The sequence below is a fragment of the Halictus rubicundus genome, unplaced genomic scaffold, assembly GCF_050948215.1.
Source record: "Halictus rubicundus isolate RS-2024b unplaced genomic scaffold, iyHalRubi1_principal scaffold0282, whole genome shotgun sequence".
Classification (NCBI taxonomy): Eukaryota; Metazoa; Arthropoda; class Insecta; order Hymenoptera; family Halictidae; genus Halictus; species Halictus rubicundus.
Genome location: NW_027488823.1, coordinates 299,454 through 319,685, shown reverse-complemented (window position 1 = coordinate 319,685; position 20,232 = coordinate 299,454). Strand labels below are relative to the sequence as shown.

The window sequence follows — 20,232 nt, the reverse complement described above, 5'->3', positions numbered from 1 at the left end:
TAAGTACATGATTTCTCTCGCAGCCTCCGACATTGCCATGTACTCGGCTTCAGTGCTTGATAATGCCACCGTTCGTTGTCTCTTCGTTTCCCAACATATTGGTGCGTTAGCCAATATGAATACGTATCCGGTGATGGATCGTCGGTCTATGGGGTTGCCTCCCCAGTCAGCATCCACCATACCGATCATATTTTTCCTGGATTTCCTGTACACGATACCGTACTTTGTCGTACCCTTCAAGTATCGTAGGATCCTCTTGGCTGCTTTCCAATGTATTTCCTGGTAACACGTATTGAATTGGCTTAGATAGTTGACGGCAAATGAAATGTCTGGCCTCGTAGATACTGCAAGGTAAAGAAGGCATCCGATTAATCGCTGGTATGGAAAACGATCATCTTTGCCATTGTTTTCGGCTATACGTGGCAAACTGTAATTTATTTCCATCGGGGTGGATACAGCTTTACACTCCGACATGCCAAACTTCTCCAGAAGTTGATACACATATTTTTCTTGTGTCAAACGTACTTCATGTTTGATTAAATCTTGTTTGAACTCTATCCCCAGGCACTTGCTTGCCATTCCGAGGTCTTTCATGGCAAATTTGCCAATTAAGTGTTGCTTCACACTCGTTGTCCAGTCATTTCTATTCGATGCGATTAAAATATCATCGACGTATATTGCCAACAACAATATGTCATCGCCATCTCGTCTACTGAACAAGCACTTGTCGTAAGAGTTGTCTTCTAAGCCTGCTTCAATTAGCTCTCGTTGTAGAGTTTTGTACCACTGTACACCAGACTGTTTTAGTCCATATAGTGCTTTATTCAATAGACAAACTTTGTCGCCTCCGTTATTCATTGATTTTAGCCAATTCTCAGCCGTTTTCAACATATTTTTATCATTGATCTTCTCTTGTTTGTTTCCAACTGGCTTACCATTTGTTATTTTAGCTAGTACGTGTTCTAATTGAGTTGGTATTTCCATATATACCGTCTCATGTAATTCGCTATTTAAATATGCGGTTATCACATCCATATGATGAATTTCTAAATCCATTTCTGCAGCTATTGCGGACAGTAATCGTACCGATGACATTTTTACCACTGGTGAATAAGTTTCTGTGTAATCTCTTCCGAATCGTTGGGCGCATCCTTTTGCGACAAGTCGAACTTTCTTTTTCGTACCATGCCCGTCAGTTTTTGTCTGTAGTACAAGTCGGTTCCCAATCACTTTGCAGTCCTTTTGTCTCTCCACAATTTCCCAGGTATTGTTTCTTACTAGAGCTAAATATTCCTCTTCGAGCGCCTTATGCCATGCGTCAGAGTCATCTCCTGCCTCTGCTTCGCTCCATGTCTCAGGATCTGCATCTACAATAAAATTTGCGAAAACGTCATCCTCTAATTCTTGTTCATTTTCAATTACGGTTTCAATGTTTCCTGCGCTTGAGGAACTATATATTTTTCTGGGACGACCCACTGATCCTGTACGTAATATTCTGGGTCTCCCTCTCCCTCGTCTCCCTGTTTGACTTGGAATTTGTATACTTCTTTGTGGTACTTCCGGTGTTTCGTCATCGTTTTTGTCATCGGCAGCTTCCTCCTGCCTTTCATCTGGGAACTGCATCTGCACGTTATCCTTAAACACCATATTTTCGTTTTTGGTGTTGGTATCATTGCGATTTTCTCGCATTCTAGGTTCATCAAAAAATTTTACGTCTCGGCTCACAATAATTTTCTTCAATTCGGGACACCATAATCTGTAAGCCTTGGAAACATTGGAGTAGCCTACTAAAACAGACGGGAATGCTTTTGATGAGAGCTTACCACCTTGACGGTTTTTATTTAGCACAAACGCTTTGCTTCCGAAATTCCTTAAGTATTGTACTGTTGGTATCTTACCGGTCCATTTGGTATATGGTATTTCACCATTCAATGACTTACTGATACAGCGATTTCGTATATACACAGCGGTATTCACTGCCTCTGCCCAAAATTGTGGGCCTAAATTACCTTGTCGCAGCAAACATCTTGCCATCTCAACTAGAGTTCTATTAAATCTTTCGGCCACACCGTTTTGTTCCGGGGTATAGGCTGCTGTCAGTCTTCGTTGGATTCCCTCCTTCGTTAGAAAATCGTTAAATTCTCGGTTACAAAATTCTTTCCCATTATCGCTCTGTAAATATTTGATTTTCTTTCCGGTTTGGCGTTCCACTCGTGACTTATAGTTCTTGAATGCTTCAAGCACATTAGACTTCTCTTTCAAAAATTCAATTTCGCACCATCTGGACCTATCATCTACAAAAATTACAAAATATTTAGCGCCAGAATTCGATGCTTGACGTGCTGGTCCCCACACGTCACTGTGTACAATCTCAAGTATATCTTTCGTCCTTCCGAGCTCGGTTTTTGGAAATGGTAATTTACACGCTTTTTCTGTTGCACAGATCTCACATTGGGGTAATTTATCCATCTTTTTGATATTTAGACCATACACCTTTTGGTCACTTATCATTCGTTTTAAATCTTGTTCATTTATGTGGCCGAGCCTATAGTGCCACATCTCGATTTCGTTCCTCGGTTTCCATGTATTGGGTTCATGCAATAGTTTGGCTTCTTCTTTCTCACCGGTTATGTAGTATAGGTCACCTTTCCTTATTGCTGCCATTACCACTTCATTGTTATTGTTTATTATTTTTGCTTCGTCCTTTCCGAACACCGTTCTGTATCCTCGATCAGCTATTTTTGCAACTGAAAGTAAATTTGTACGAAGGTCATTAACGTGATATACATTATCTAAATTTATCTTGAGTGGTTTACGGCGGTTTGTGATGGTCATTTCCACATTTCCGACTCCTGTTATTTTGGTTGACTTATTGTTTGCCAAATTTAACGATTTTTCAACTGGAGTCAGTTCTCTAAATAAATTTTTGTCAGCAACCATGTGCGATGAGCAGCCGCTATCTAGACACCACGTTGTTGGTTGCTTTCTGATTTCCTCTGCATTTAACAGGGCAATTTCATCCGTTTGTTCTACTTGACTGTAATTTCCATCCTCGCGTTGTCTTGGTGCCTGTGATCTATGCAGATTTACTCTGCAATTTCGAGACATATGTCCGAATTTGTGGCATCTATGACATTCAATCCTTTTATGTGTGTTATTTCGTGGTCCCTTCCAAGTATTCGATACCTGACTTGGTCGTCGACGATACTCGCTATTGTTCGGTACTTGGTTGGTCGCATTATTATTATTATTATTATTATTATTATTATTAGGGTACCTCTGCGAGCTTTTCGCGAACATTGCATCCTGATTCGTTTGTATCTCTCGACACGGCTCTAGATTTTCTCTTGACTCGTGATCTTCCATTATTTTTATTTTGAGCACGTCTGGTTCGGGTATATCATCCCGTGTAGTGATTGCTCGTCGGAACGTTTCAAAAGTAGACGGCAGGCTGTATAACAATAGTATCGAGAGCAACTGTTCATTTATCTCAATTCCGATCTCGGCTAATTTATCCTTAGTATCAAAAAAATCGGACAAGTGATTCCTCAAGTCCCCTCCTTCATTCATTTTGTTCGTTATTATTCTTTTGAGTAGCAACGCTTTTCGCGCCGGCCCTCTCGATTGGTATATGGCCTCCAGCTTCAGCCATGCTTCTCTCGACGTCTGTATTTTCTTTAAGTGTATCAGCTCCGACGATTCAACTGATAGCACAATATCTGCCATAGCCTTCTCATCTTGTATTTTCCAGGCATTTTCTGCCGGAGAGATTTCTGGTTTGGTCACGGTACCGTTAACGTAACCCCATAGGCCATCTTTTACCAACGTCGCTTGCATCTGCATTCTCCACGTATCATAATTGTTCTTATTTAATTTATCAAACTTGATCGTACTTCCAGCCATTTTTGTAATTCGAGCACCGCTAATGAAAATTACCGTTATTTTACTCGCCACGTGGTCGCGTGAAAACGTGGTCGCGAATTGCGTCGAACTTTCTCTGATATATATTGCGGCTTTTCGCCAATACCTGGGCCCATAACCTGTGGCAGGGGTAATTAAATAATTTGACGCACTCGCGAACAATGCCAATTGACTATAAGACGTATATTTAAACAAACTCGTAATAGTTTTGCAACGATAGCACACGACAGACAAGCTGTTTACAGCTCCGCGGAAGGACACAGAAGGAATCATCGTAAAAGTGGAAAAGAGCGCGTCTATTTACACGCCATCCATCCATCTGCTGATCGTTACGGTAATTAGTAATTAGATCCTTTGTAACCAGGTTGGTAATGCAGTTTCCTGTTACGGATATTACTTTGTATTTGCTATTTCCTAACAATAGTTACTGTTCGTGTACAAATATTGTTTTCGTTTCGTTGCCTGCTGACACAATACTGAATTCGCAGCCCGAGAATCCCCCACTCAGCCCGAGGATCCTCGACAACTGAGTCCCCTCCATGGTGCACACAATCCAACACAAAACCGTTGCCTTCGGCGCGCGGTCGCCTTATCACCTGGAAACTTTTAATCCCTTTTTCGCGGAACCCCGGCATGTCGTCGCATACCTGCGGATTTCAATGAGGGGTCGGTACCCGAGATGTTCCCGACTCTTTGTTTTTCCTAAACATCTGTTCTCCCCCTCATGCGCTTAGCGAATCTCGTGGCTTCTTCCAGTAGCCTGACGGCCCCGGGTGGACTCTTCGGTCCCCCCGTGCTCGTTAAACCTTCATATCAGGGAATATTCCCTCCATTTGTTGAGGTTTTTAGCGGCCTAAGGTAGACGCCTTGCGTCTACCTTTACTCGCTTGGCTTGACCATGCATTCGGACACCTGTGTCGTCGCATTTCCGCCGCCGAGATTCGCACGCATTTACGTCAACAACAAATCTATTTAAAAAATAATATTGAATGCAGAAGTGAACATTTGTAAAATTTTTTACATTCAGAAAGACATATTTTCTAAGTTCCAAACAATTCCACATACGGACCAATCGGAATGTGGATAGGGTCTATTTATCGTGAACTCCACTTAGCTGGCGAACTTACTTTATTGTCTATATGTACACGTATCGTTCGCGACTGTACAATTTTATGCGAAGTGTATCTCGCGACGACTTCTGACTGACTCCTCGAAAGTCCTGTACAACTTAATTCTAACGCCTTCGTTTGCCCTGGTAAAAATCCTAAACAACCCTGATTGGCTAACCCACGCTTTGGGTCCTTCCAATCAGAGCTGTTCTTTTTCTTCGTCTCACCCCCGTTCCTTCCGCCCTTGGCGTGTTTGTTTTCGGAACGGCGAGGTGATCGGAGAAGATGATGGGACTTTCCTCCGGGCCACCCATGCTTGACCCAAGTGTCGATAGACCGTTGGGTCCGCTTCAAGTGCCCTTCGGTTCGTCTCTTAATTTATGACGGTCTCAGTTTGCTATTGAGGACTTTGGGACAAAACTCTAATAAACATACTTCGACTAGGTCTGGAAAATGTCCACTCAAAAATAGCTTCGTCGAACGAGAGTCGTAAATTGCGTTGGCCGTTTGCACGAAAGAAAGACTCTTTTGTGTGCGTGCGACCGGACGCTACAGGAACATTTTCAGTATATTGTTACCTATATAATTATGCAAGAATCATTTCCCACTTCAAACCACTTTGAAAATTATTGTTGTTCAAATGTCTTAAGAATCTCATTTCGCGACGCGTCTTACAGTATATGTATAGATTTTGTGTGTATATTTAAATGTTTTTGAAATATGTACATTTTAACAATAATTTTACGTTCATATCAGAAGTAACTTATATGGCCATTTTAAGAGGTAATTCTTGTGGTTATGTTACCACAAAACAGAGTCAGTTTATTTAACAGGATAGTCTGTTTATTTAATCGCGTGTTCGATGTACAATGAGACCGACAGACAAAGTGCGTAGACACGAAGCGCGAGAAGTGCAAGAGGTACAAGAAGTAGATTTTCTGGATTTCCTCCCTTTATATTCTGATCTTCGGAAAGGCGTTACCTTTCCGAGGATAGGAAGGCGAAGCTATGCTTCGCGGAGGTAGGAAATCCCGCATCTGTTGTTTATGGTCACTGGCAAAGGTGGTCGCCAAATGTTTGGAAAAAAGGTGTTGTCGGGACCGCGCGTGCCGCGCGGTCGGACGGGCCCAGCGGTACTCGGCTGGCAACGTTTATGATGGGGTAGTTAAATTTTCTACACCCGTAAAGTCATTCGGAAATAATATAATTTCTGCCATCCTGCAAAAGTCAGGGTAGGTTTTATTACCTTAGACCCTAACATCTGTAGGCGGTCAACTCTAACATCTTGCGATGCCAATCACGTACCGCTACAATTCTTTTTTTTACTATTTTATTTAAGAAAGTTAACGCACAATACAAGTTTTTTAATAGTACAGCTACATACATTTATAGCTATCTATCGTCGAAAGTTTGTGAAACGTGAAACTGATTCTAAACACTTTTAACAAACAGTTTAGATTATAGAGTATACATTGTATAACATTACCTGTCACGACATTCAGAAAAAGTTTATATTTCGTAGGAGGCAATTGCTATTGGCATTCAGTTGAGAGAGTATCATTCAGACAGGCTCGTTCTGAAAGATTCAAGACAACTTTTCTATTACTTAAACCTTATATTCTATTTTTTTCGTTTTGTTCGCTTATGTTTTTGTGAATAGGATGTAGGAACATCTTTAGGGTGTATTGCACAAACAGCCTAAAAGTTTATCATTTACCTATTAACAATTTAATAACCCTTTCCATTTGATTTGATTTGACCCTTTGATTTCCTATCCATTATTATTATAACTTAAGTTTAATATTATTTGTTCGGTTTCGAGACGTGACCGTAGCTTTGTAACAGCATTCGTTACGCCCGGCCCTCACGCCCTGTCATCTTCAAGGTCCGTGAGGGTCTGAGACACGCGTCGCAGCCCCTTGGGCCATCTGGTTCAGACCAGACACGGGTCCCACTGTTTTAGAAATACGAAATTTCGAAGAGGTACCGGACGTACGGCACTCAGGAGTCTCGTGTTCAAGGTCTGAACCCGATGGTCGTCCATCCACTCGGGACAAGGGGCCATAAATTTATACCACCATGTGCAGGCCACTCGGGTCTCTTCGTCACGCTGCACCGGGGTCCCGTCGTTCGAGAGTTTTCCGAGGTTTCGGTGATTGACCAGAGGGTAAGGACTTCCACCTCTACCGTGGAGGACTGTCCGGAAGATCCGCCTCCCTCGGGTCAATCAACGAATGGGGATGAGTCTTTCGGGATTTTTGGGCCCATCCCTTGGAAAAGTTGGACACCAACGAGGTGGCCAGCAAACGGACCCCGGGGCAGTCTGTCTAAGTCTTCCATACGAAACAAACGCTCTCATAGAAAACGTATTAGTCATCGCGTTATCTCAGACACTTACAAGTCGCACACAACCACAGACCAAATCAATCGGATCCCGTTACCCAATATTAAATTGGCGGGTAACTTTTCGGCGACACGGGTACGCGACGCGTTCACATCGGTGAATCCGAGCTTTACGCCCTCGGGTGGATGTACGGTCGAGATCCGCGCGGCAGTAGTCGAAGTCGCATCGCAAAACATTATTTTTGAATTGTGATTATTTTAATTATGATATTCCATATTTGCACCCGGTACATACAAAAAGATATCTTGGATTTATATTTTACGTGTCCCATAAAACATTACATGTATGAAACATAAATATAAAGTACATACCTAAAAGTTAAAAATAGTTTGAAAAATTATATTTAAACAATTTTCCTTTCATCAAAACTAATAATGAAAATAAATAAAAAATTATTGTTTAACAAATGCAAACCATACTTAATTATCAACCATTAAAACATGACTATTTTTAAATCAATTTTATAAATTTTTGGTTTTTTATTAAAAAAAAAATTATTTTGTATACTCTAATAGTGAGTGCATAATGTGCCAAAGTCCGATTTTAAAAAAAGACATTTTTTACGGAGATATACGCATGGTAAATAACTATTTCTTAGCTCCTGGGAATTCAGCAGTTTTCAGTGCGATAGTTATGCAATTACTCCGACTCTAATTGAATACTTAGGGGTCTACAAATCATACGGGTTATTGCAAATGGCTTCAACTATAACTGGCAGAAAAATTTTTCAAAAGAAGTTATTTAACATTAACTAATATGGACTAACCTGAATCCTCTTTATGTTACGCGCATTTTTTATTTATGGAGGAATACATAAAATCCTTTGTAAAGCTTCAATTTGGAACTAATCGTTCCGGCAAGGTGTGATATTGGACTAACTTTGTGCAAAAAATTATGAGATCCTTCGGGACCCTTTCGCCGCAATTTAAGGGGGCCGGTAGGGTTTAAAATCCATATGCTTATGCATGGGTCAAAACCTTTCCAAACTATCGCTTCAATATTGCAATGAGCAGTTTAAAAGTGGTCACTTGTGTTTCCTAAAAGTCCAATTTATGTCTGTATAGAGCCCAAATTTCGAATTTCTACCTCATCGCGGAGTAATTAACAATATTCGGCAGAAAATTCGAATTCTGAAGCAAGTATGATGTCACAAGATGGCTGCCGCTGAGAGATTCTCTTAATTTCGCGAGATTTAGTGTTCCTATCGAAAAAAGGGCTCTATACAGACATAGCGAAGACATGTACAAACACGGTGGTATGCATTTTTAATTGATTACTTACTTATTTAAGACGTAAAATGACTAGAAAAAAAGGCACAATTTTGCGGTTCCGGTTACTAGCGCCACGGTCTCTCCGCGGCAAACACGTACGTTGCGATAGAATACGGTCGATAATGCAGATCGATAGTACAGGTTTACGTAAGTACGATATGTATACTGCCAAATATTGTAAATTACTCCCCGATGAGGTAGAAATTCGAAATTTGGGCTCAGTACAGAAATGTATTGAACCTTTGGGAATGGCAATTGACCATTTATAAACTGCTAGTTGCAATATTGAAGCAATAGTTTGAAAAAGTTTCTGACCCTTGCACTTGTCGCCACGCGGCTCGTGACGTCAGGCTTGTTTCGAACGCCTCGCGACCGGCGGCAAGCTGCCGAATATTGTTAATTACTCCCCGATGAGGTAGAAATTCGAAATTTGGGCTCAGTACAGAAATGTATTGAACCTTTGGGAATGGCAATTGACCATTTATAAACAGCTGATTGCAATATTGAAGCGATAGTCCGAAAAAGTTTCTGACCCTTGCACTTGTCGCCACCTAAGATTCATACCGTTTGAAAGTCATAAGAAACCTATGACATACAAACGCGACTGACGTTCAAACGAAAGGAATATCCGTCTCCGATATAATGTTGCACGGAGAAGCGGACAGCGAAGCTCGAGAGCTGCCGTCGCCGAGGAGTGTGCCACACATTGTCGGCTATATCGGTGTGAGACCAGAAGACCACTACTAATCCAATATCAAAACTTCTTTATTTTTCGTTATGTTTTTATGAAACTTTTACCAACATATTCGTGGCATTTTTCTGATTAAAATGAAACCAAATATAAAAACCAACAAGCGATAAAAGTTTCGAACACAGAGAAGGACAGCGTATGGGAAGGAAAGAACCGCGGAGAGTCGCGGCCGCCGGCACAGATCAAAGCCCGCGTGAGCGCAGGCCTTTAAATGAAAAATTTAACTTCTTTATTATTAATTATTTTTTTATGAGACTTTCAACAATATATTTGTGGCATTATTGTGATTGAAATGATGTCAAACGCGATATAATTCGGATCACATTTACACTAATTTTCCGTTAATGTAATTGTTATGGGAAGACTTCTATCGTTCATTACACACGTAAATATCATCGGAATTGCATATATCGTATTTGGTATCATTTTAATCAGAAAAATGCCACGAATATGTTGGTAGAGGTTTCATAAAAAAAATAACGAAAAATAAAGAAGTTTTGTAGTTGGATTAGTAGTGGTCTTCTGGTCTCACACCGATATAGCCAACAATGTTGTGGCCGCGACGGCTCTCGAGCTTCGGCACTCACCGCGGTGGTGTGAGGTTTTCCATTGGCTTGGAAACGCAAGGTTGGCACTGGCATACAATGAGATTTCACTGTAATCGTCAAAGGTACTCTGAAAATGATCAGCTGTATCTTACGAATAACGCCTCTCAAATAACTTCTCGCCACTAGAGACGTTGAATGCGCTACGCCGTTACTTCGAGATTCGATAAACCACGGATGACGAATACAAATCGTGAAGAGTATCTTACGGATAAACTGTGGTGAATATATATCTGAGAAAAATGAGTACGAATAAAAGATAACTGAAAATTAAATTTCAAAATTTTACATAAATTTTTGCACATCTCTGCCAGATGTGTACGAGGACTAACCAGACCTGCGCGGAGCGGAAATACAAAATGTTACGTCCCGCGGTTCGATTCGGGCAGCAGCGCGAATCACAAGGCCGCGAACAAGACATTAATAATAATTTCAGCTTTTGAGTCCACACGGCGAGTATAACCGTGCCTGACTCGGAACATGAGACTTTCGGACGCGCGTAATTTAATGTCTGACATTCACCGGACCAGACCCCTTCGGCAGACGCTCTTCAGGCAGTCCCTTTGGCTGACGCTCGCCGGCTGTGTCGTTTAGGCTTGGTGTTGTCGACGCTGCTCGTCCTGTGGGAGAGGATTCTCCTGGCTGATACTGGGCCCTCTCTCGAAGATGGTCGACAGGAGCCAGCGTGATTCGGGCGGGCGCACTGTGGGCCAAAAGCGCCAAAACGTGGCCAAAATGCAAAAAATAAATTTCACGTTAGGGGTATGGCTCTTGCCGTATTGGATTCTCAGGTAATGACTGTATAAGAAACCGAAGGTAAAAAGGTCTTACTACCTATACCTGCTAAATGGTTGGAGTACAAATATCTCGTACAGTCGTCTCGCAGTTTTCGTGCGGTGAACTACGTTGTGAAAAAAAAGGTGTCAAACTTACAGTTTAACGGAAATTGAATATATTTTTGTGCGTGTACGATGGATGCTGTTCCTGGAAGTAAATACTATACATAATAATAACATTGGATTTATATTAATTAATGTTTGGAATGTATGATGTGAACGATAATACTTAGTGCACAGATTTTACAAATGTATACTAAAAGTTGTATATTCCACAATATTCCACGGAGATTCTTGTCGAGTCTTGTAGTAGATACTATTATTTAACATTATTTTGAAAAAGTAGCTGCCCAAAAGTGCCCCTTTCGTAGTGCGATCCATTTTTGTGACGCAGAGGTAGTCATGGTACTAGTTACAAGCATGTTTCCTCAAGAAATTTAGAAGTTATAATAAAATTTGTTAAATAAGCATTGTATGGTTCCACTTATACAGTTTTCTGATACAACAATTTCTTTTTTAACAATAATTTTTTTATTGTTTAAAAAAAATTTTATTTTTGTTTTTTGTAATTTTGACATCAGATTCCTACTCGCCGGCCTGAAAAATGTGGGAATACTAATTTTCCATAAAGTCCAATCATTTTTTTTTACGCATCCGCGATATTGAATCCGCCATTTTGTTTTTTTTTTATAATTTTGACATCAGATTCATATTCGCCGGCCCGAAAAATATGGGAATACCAATTTTTAAGAAAGTCCAATAATTTTTTTGGTTACGCATCCGCCATATTGAATCCGCCATTTTGGTTTTTGTAATTTTGACATCAGATTTATAATCAGCGACCCGAGAAACCTATGAGTATCAATTTTGAACCAAATTGAAGTACTCCTTCCTATTTTGGCCACGTTTTGGCGCTTTTGGCCCACTGTGGGGCGTCCTCCATGTGATTTATTCCTGTTGGTCAGGAGTGCGGTGCGGAGTGGGTCAATGGAGCGAGGGTGAGTCAGGGCATGAATGAATGGTGGGGTAGGAAGCGTTAACGCGAGGAATGGGGATCGCGGGACGCGATTACGTACTCCCGAGCGTCGTCGCGCCGTTTAGGGTGAGGTGTTTAGCAGGATATTATGAGAGCAGGAAGGTACGTGCGATGGTAAGGTGGATTGGTAACTTAACTATCGGATTGTTCTTATGTCCTATCGTGTTTGTGTTACATTAAATGTGTGCTTAGAGCTACGCAAACATAAGGTTGAATAAATGATTTTATTTATTTATCACCGACATAGATTTTAAGACAGTGAGAATTTTTAAAGGACTTGGCCTACCAACCTCTCTCGTTTGGTGGATATTGAAGTAAGTAGAACAGAGTACGATTAATCCGGCGTCTGGGAAACATAAGTTTGTGAAACCTTACGGTCTGTAGTATTAACTCTCGAACTTTATAGCGCGGAGAGTTCCGTAAAGTCTTCTGGCATCTTAAATTATTTTACGCTCGAAATTTAACACAGAAGAAGTCAATAGACTTCTGGAAACTAAGTCAATAGTTTCCTTTACATCGTTACAGTAGTTAAAGCAAGTATTGCAAAGGAGTTGTTGTTGTTGTTGTTGTTGTTGTTGTTGTTGTTTGTCTTACAACAGTTTCCTACCTTCCATAATTTATTTTCGATTCATTATTAATTCGGGACACGTCCATCAAAAATAATTAAATACGTTAATATAGTTATCTATAATTACAAACAATATTGTTACCACCTTAAAAAAATTTATACATTTACCGACAGCAAAATACATAGAACGTGTTTCTCATTTTTAAGATTATAGATGAATTGTTTTAACTGTTAGATAATAGCGGCAAAAATAAATAAAATGAATAAATAAAAATTTTAAAAACATGAAACACTGACTGCAGAATAACAGGTAATATACGAAGCATTAAGAGAATCTCGTCCCTTTTCGATCCTGCATAAAATGTAATATACTCCGAGTCGAAACGTGAACCAAAATGGCAGACCCTCTGCACCAAAAGTTGCCCCCCATCACCGCGATTGGGAACTTCTTACGAGAAACAATTCCGCGACGAGTATTCGAGGTTTCCTGGGCGATGTTTTGCAAAATACACCATTTCGTGATCAGACGGGCAGAAATACATAATATGTCAAGTTCCGATCCTAAGAGGCCGCGACGCTAAGGTCTCTTCTGTTTTTAGTGACCGAGATTCCACGGAAATCGAAATCTTCGCTCTGTATTTTCCGGTCGCTGACGCGACAGCACTCCCTTTCAAGAAACGGGTCTCGGGAGCAGCGAAATCTTGCGAGATCGCGCGAAACTCGATCACGCCGTAAGATCGAGGCTGCTTGAACTGTATATTTGTTAAGAAAATATATATATATATAATATCTTTGTTTATATAGGAGACTGGGATCGTCAGAATTAATAAACCAAATCAGTTTCTCTGTAAATAAGAGTTTTTGTATTATAACCGATATTACTATTTACAATATATACAGAATGTACAAGTTACCTGTAAATAAGAGAAACGACAATTAAGGTCGATTATCCGTCTCTCCTTTAATCACCTATATTGTTTGTAACCACTGACTATCTTTATCCTAGCACGTGTTCTCTCTTGTAATTCCTCTATCTCTCTCTAATCTATTCATTTAATGTTTGACGCGACATTTAGCCGTTGTCATAGAAGCGCGCGCGGAGCGTAAGCGCGCTAAATTTAAAGAGTGTATATTCTCTTTACATATATATATCGCTCTGTCTTCGTTGCGTATGATAAAGAAATTCCCGGGGAGTTTGTTATTCCGTCCGTACGCTTTGTGGTAGTGTATCCTACGAACGCTGGGAAACATTACGTGCCGGGAGAATAATGGCGGATTTCTGTTGCGCGGTTCATGTGTATGTTTGGGAATTTTTCTTTGTCCTTGATTACCAGCTACTGTTGTGCTGTGGCTCTCGCGGAAAAAGTTTTTTCTATCAATCAACAGATGGTAGGTACGCCACGTTTGATGAAGCAGAAATCGATTAGAAAGAAATCGGTAAAACAGCGGCAGACATAGAAGGAAGATAAATTTTTGGACCTTGTTTGTTTATATACATTTGGGACAATTTAAAAAAAATAATATACCAGGTGTATCGATAAAATCAAATTTTTAAGAGCAAGTAAAGAGGAAGTACCTATTTAATACGGAAATAAATTTTTCGGCCATATTTGTTTACATACAATTGCGACCATTTTTTAAAACAATCAACAATGTATACTCTTTGTAATAAGACCAGAATGAAATGGATTAGAATAAATTTTCCGAAGGCTTATGATTGCAAAAATTAATTTATGAGCCATATTTATTTCCGTACAACTCCGACAACTTTTGTAACCAGTCACCAAGATAGTGCGTTTCTACTGGAACAAACCTCAAATCGATCCATCGATTTATCTCGAATAAATTCTTAAAAATGTCCTTTCTCACAATAACGGAAGAATAACGTTCGAAACTCAATTACGACTATTACGAGACTATAATGTTGAAATAATGTAGTCACATTGTGAGTAAAACTCACATCCGGGAATGTCGGGGCGTAGACGCGGCGTCGCTTTGGCTGTTACAATGTAACAACTTATAAAAAAGCCTAATGGAGTGTGCGTCATATGTCGAAATGACGATCGGAGGAAAAATGACGATCGACACGAGACTAGAGTGGGGAAGACGTTAGCTGCACGTCCACCCAAAGTTCAGTTCGATAAAAGAATCGGTTTGGGCAGGACATACCTGGTACGTGTAATAAGTTCGACACAAGAGTCGGTTTAGGCAGGACATACCTGTGTTATATATATATATATATATATATATATCAAGTTTTTATATTAAAGAAAGTTCCTTATTCACTAACGCTGTGCTTTATGATAGGACAAACATCATTCCTATCATATCCTCGACATATAACAATACTCTCCGAGTGCTGTGCCGGAGTCATTTTTGACCCGCTGCACAGTGCGGACAAACGGCCTGTTTGCGGCACTTCTCGTAGTTTGGTTATTGTATATATAGAGGAAATTTTTTACAGACAATTATATTTACCAATATAGTTAATAATTTTAACAAAAAAAAAAATAATTTTTAGAAAAAAAAATTTATTATTAAAAATTAACAAATTTATTTTTAAAAACTAACAAGTTTAGAACAAAATTAATACTAAATGAACCATATGTAAAATTAACAATAATAACAAACAAATACTTACTTAAACAAATACTTAAACAAATTATAATACTAGTGGATAAAATGAATAAACTCAACAAAATGCTATCCGAGCATGCTGCTGCTGCTTCGCTATCCGAGTCATTCTCAGTACTTTGATTGCGACTCAAAATCATTGACTCTCGTGATCTTGCACATTTCGATCTATCCTTACATTCTTATTACTTTTTCAATAGTTATTGTGGTGTCGCGTCGATCCCGGAATTGGGGAGAGTCGGCTCGCGACTGGGTAAGGTTTAACGGCGAATGAGTGTAATTTCAAACTCCGGAGAACTAGTCTTTATTTCTAAATGCAAGACTCGGCTTGCCTTCGGTAACTTCTAAACAGCTCGGTGTTTGAAGGAATTCGGTTCTCGATAGTTCTAGACAGCTCGGTGTATCAGACAGTTCTGTGTATCAGACAGTTCTAGATCTTGTTACAATATTTTGGAATAAAGAAGGCTCGGATGTGGGTGTGGTCTTAGGAAGTTGTCTATGATAGCTTAGTTTCTTACGATACTCTGCTAAGGGAGGTCGTGTACGACAAGACTCAAATCGATATTGTATGATATATTGATAAATTTTCATGTTTCTGGTATCTATTGTTGAATGTTTTTATTTATTTGTTTGTTATGTCCATACAATCTACAAACGAGCCAACATGTAATACATACAATAGAAATATTGAATTAATATTATTTTTTCATAAATCACGATGCTGTTATATAATACTATCGTCCCGTCCCGCGTAGCGTCGCGTCGCACAGTGGTCCAGATCGAGGAATTAGCTGTTCATTTGATATAAAAGCAACTTGCTCATATTGATTTTTATTGAATGTATATTGCTTCTTAAATATCCATGACATTCGAAAACGGCGAAATTAACGAGATTTATAAAAAATTGTGTTTAGAACAATCATTTATAAATCAACACTTTATGAATCCTATTTTTCACCGAAAAAATTACCTCATTTCGTATTGCAATCCTGTAGAACCATTAACCCTTTGAGCGCTATGAACCCATATATGGGTTCTCACACAACCATTCGTTTTTGGCTATGAACCCACATATGCGTTTTCACATAACCATTCGTTTTTGGCTATAAACCCACATATGCGTTCTCACGAAACCATTCGGACGACCGTCCATTTCTTTCGATAGGAATGAGGTAGAGCGATGAAATTTTTTTTAAATGAAAGCTGCAACTTTGTAGAATATGGGAAAAATAGGATATGGAAAATAGAATATGGGAAAGTTCTTTGATTTTGAATCCGATTTCGTCTAAATTGCCCATTGTGCGGCACGCGGCACACAGTGGTCAATTTTCTCGAGGTTAAAAAACGTTCGTACCACAATCTCTCTATTTTTCCCATATTCTACAAAGTTGCAGCTTTCATTTAAAAAAAATTTCATCGCTCTACCTCATTCCTATCGAAAGTTCCTTGCTTTTGAATCCGATTTTGTCCAAATTGCCCACTGTGCGGCGCACGCTCAACGTCTGGCAACTCAGCGCTCAAAGGGTTAAAAGACCATTACGTTAATCCTGTAGACCATTTTAAAACAAATAACTTTTTTAAAATTGGACCAAACTGCTTGAATTTGTTCTAAGTGTTAGAAGGATTAATTTACTGAGTAATGCATAAATAATTTTTTTTAAGTTGCTATTGGTCGTAATTGTGAAGAAAAAAGTACAGGTCTCGACTTTTAAGTTTGTTTTTCTGTGAAAATTTAGGTGCTGTGGCGGCCTTGCCGCCGCTTTACGCCGCTGTCGAAATTCCGTGTATTTAGTTCCATAGTATATCGTTGCAAATTTACAATTCGTTCCCAAGGTAGCTCTTGAACTTATTAATTGACCTTGTTTCATCATATTTTAGTTCATTATATATTTACATTTCAAGGATATTTCAATAATCGTGAAACTGAAGCACCTTGTTATTGAGAGTGGCCCAATGCTGAGCAGATACGAATTTCCATGTAATTCACGTACCGCGTTATACTCGACGGTATTTTACTTTTTACCTACCTGCATGTTAAGTTTGGTAGAATTGTTTGGCATTGCGAGCTCAAATATCGGATTTCGCCGATGAGCGTTGCATAATTCACTGGAACACTGGAAATATTGTTGCGTCGAAACATTTAATGTAACATCTGCATTAGGGTCTCTTCATACTTGCCGGAAGCGAACGTTAGTATGGATACTACCACGATTTTCTAATCCAGACGCACCGGAACCATAAAAAGCAACCTGAGAAGGCGCTCGAGATGCTCGCAACAAAAGCTAAGACCCGCACACAGCGGGGGTTCGCTACCTAACTCCCGAACAGTTTACTCCCCTCTACACCCCGGGGATGCCAATGCATCCGCTGAGAGCTGGGCAAGCCGTTGGGCATCCGTTTTCTGCCGCCTGACACAGACTCGCCTGGCACCGGCGGCCGCCACCTGGCACAGACCGCGTGGCATCGGCCGCCGATGCCACGACAGCATCCGCACACAATCCATGTTCGAAGTAGAGAAAAGAATATTGTTCATCTAAGTTGTAATGTTAAGAAGTAGTGGTTCAAACTATAATCTAATTTAACGATGGAACGATGAAAATCAGCTTCACAAATCAATTTTAGCATTGTTAAATTATATCTTATATCTTATAAGTGATTATAAGCCAAAACTCCGGAGAACAAATTTAAAATGATTAGAATTCATTGGTTGCAAGGTGTGTACGAAAGGTGGTGGGAATAGTGGAAAATTGGAAAAGTGGAAGTATACGTACAACATTTGGTTCGCAAGCATCTACGGTTATAAATCTGAGTACGTTAACGGTGAACAAGGTTCAGCATATGCTGCTTTTAGCTGTCTTAAAAATTACGAAAGTGGTAGGTACATTCGGAAGGATTTTTGATTTATGACGTCAATGGTCGGTACGTCGTCAATGGGAATTGTTATACCTGGCCTTGGTCGCACGCTTGTCGCGTCGTTCGTAAGGTCTTACGACGCAATAAAAACAAAAAAAAAGCCATTTTAATTTCGCCATTTTTTAAGTGCCACCATTTTTGGGGGTCTATCGTTAGGTCCGCCAATGCCCATATCAGCCGCGCCCGTAGTCCTAGTGTTTTGGCTTCGACGTCACACGCTACATAGTATATGTGACCGCTGTAGCCAATATCTCGACTATAGTCGAAAGTACGTGTGAAACGAGGCCTGTCCCTTGCACTCTGATCCAATCGGCCGCGCATTCGTACCTATGCTCTGACCAACGGGACCGAGGCAGTGAAGCACCCAGCGTGCGTCCTTTGCTAATCGTCTTGCAAGGGTAACTTCAACTCTGTCGCACTCGAGCGCCTATGTTTACGTCTACTGTCTCGTCTCATTGGACAAGATATAGATACGCCATAGCATTCCTGCCAGTGAACCTTCCATCTAATCATTTTTAGGTCATTATGGACAAGAATTCAGAAGTTTCCATGTACATTTTTTCGTGTCGTAAGACAAAACGATGCAATTTTTATGTGGAATTAATTCTTCTTATTCTACAAGTTACCATGTGATTGAGTCATTACACGCGATATCGGACACTTTTGGGTGTATTGTTTCGGATTTCTTCCAGTTTCACTTGGACCACAATACATTTCAATGTCATCAAAAGTCGAGACATAGTCCCCCAAAAATGATCGAATTCACAAGGCATGATCCCCTTCCTAACGTGAATACTTCCTATAAAAAAAAACAACTATTCTCGTTTTTACAATATATGTATAATTTACGTTAATATATAAGGATGTGTGATGCTGTTTCACGAAGAGGTAGGAACCATTCCTATTTCCATAATGTTCTAGAGGAGAGATACCGATAGTTTACCTAAGGACCTGTAGAGCCCCGAGAAACCTTTTTTTTTTGTGTCACGCACAGCAGGGAACTGTCAACGCGGTCTCGAAAGGCCATGTGGTAATGATCAGCCGCTTGTTCTGCCGCCGGACAACGGCGGTCTCTGGGAATAGTCCAATGGCCGGAACGAAGGCGCTCGAGCTTCGACAGAAAATCGGTAACATGGCATTTGGACCTATAGTCCGTACGTAAAACCCTCCGGTTCCGGCAAGTATGAAGAGACCCTTATACCGTGTATAGTCAGCCCACAATGAAGCGGACCAGTAAAGACGAAGTAAACTGACATACACGTTTGATACAGCACGAATCGATTGTAAATAACTGTAACGAAACAAGCGAATGAAATGTTGAAAAAGGTTTTCATTGATAATTTTGCTACGTGTGTCGAGAGGCGATACTAAAATATACTTCCCCAAGAAAGTTTATAATTCCGCGAGACGAGGAAACGAAGTTCCTGTGTTCGTTCCAACGAGTATAAACACTCGACAAAATGTCAACGCACAGGTTAAGGGAGCCAATTACTGTGGGGGTGCCAATTACTGTGCCGATATTAATTATACTTATTTCGAAAGCATCATGAATATTAAAACAAAATATTAAATTTTTTCATTAAAATTAGTTAATATATACCTATATTCATTATGCTTTAAAAATAAATATTATTAATATAGGCACGGTAATTGGCACCCCCACAGTACTTGGCTCCCTTGCCCTAGTTTGAGTGGTTGCGAGCATAATGCGGAAAAAGGATTTTCCTTCGAGCTCATTCTGTTGCCGTAAACGCCCTTTCTCGCGTGTCCCGACGGCTCTCATGAAGACAAACGACTGGAAAAATTACATTGGCAAGGAGCCTTCGCCTATACTACCCATTTCTTGAGTAGGAAATATCTGCCTTCCGGAATGATTATGAAATCAAAATTTGTATAGCTTCAAAGAAATCGTTCGAATATGATGTTACGTATGGAGACGTTTCTCCACGTTCATTTCGATTAGAAGTTCTAATCTCTTTTTCTGAGAACGAAAAGCGTCCCAACAGGCCCCTTGTTTAATAATTGTACTCCGGCTGGACGCAGCTGGCACGAAGCATGATTCAGTAACAGCACCGTACGATTTCCTAATATGGAAATCTTCAAAACATCCCCTTCTGGAATGTTTTGTCAAGATAGTCTTTGATAGGAAACATCCTGGCTAACCCTTCGTTTTACCCCTATAAA

General features: G+C 40.0%; 1 pseudogene across 1 annotated transcript in view; it reads left to right on the top strand.

The window, feature by feature from the left end:
* Positions 1-20,232, top strand: part of LOC143364116 (cytochrome b-like) — a 168,546-nt pseudogene that overhangs the window by 1,508 nt on the left and 146,806 nt on the right. The window lies entirely within an intron of this gene.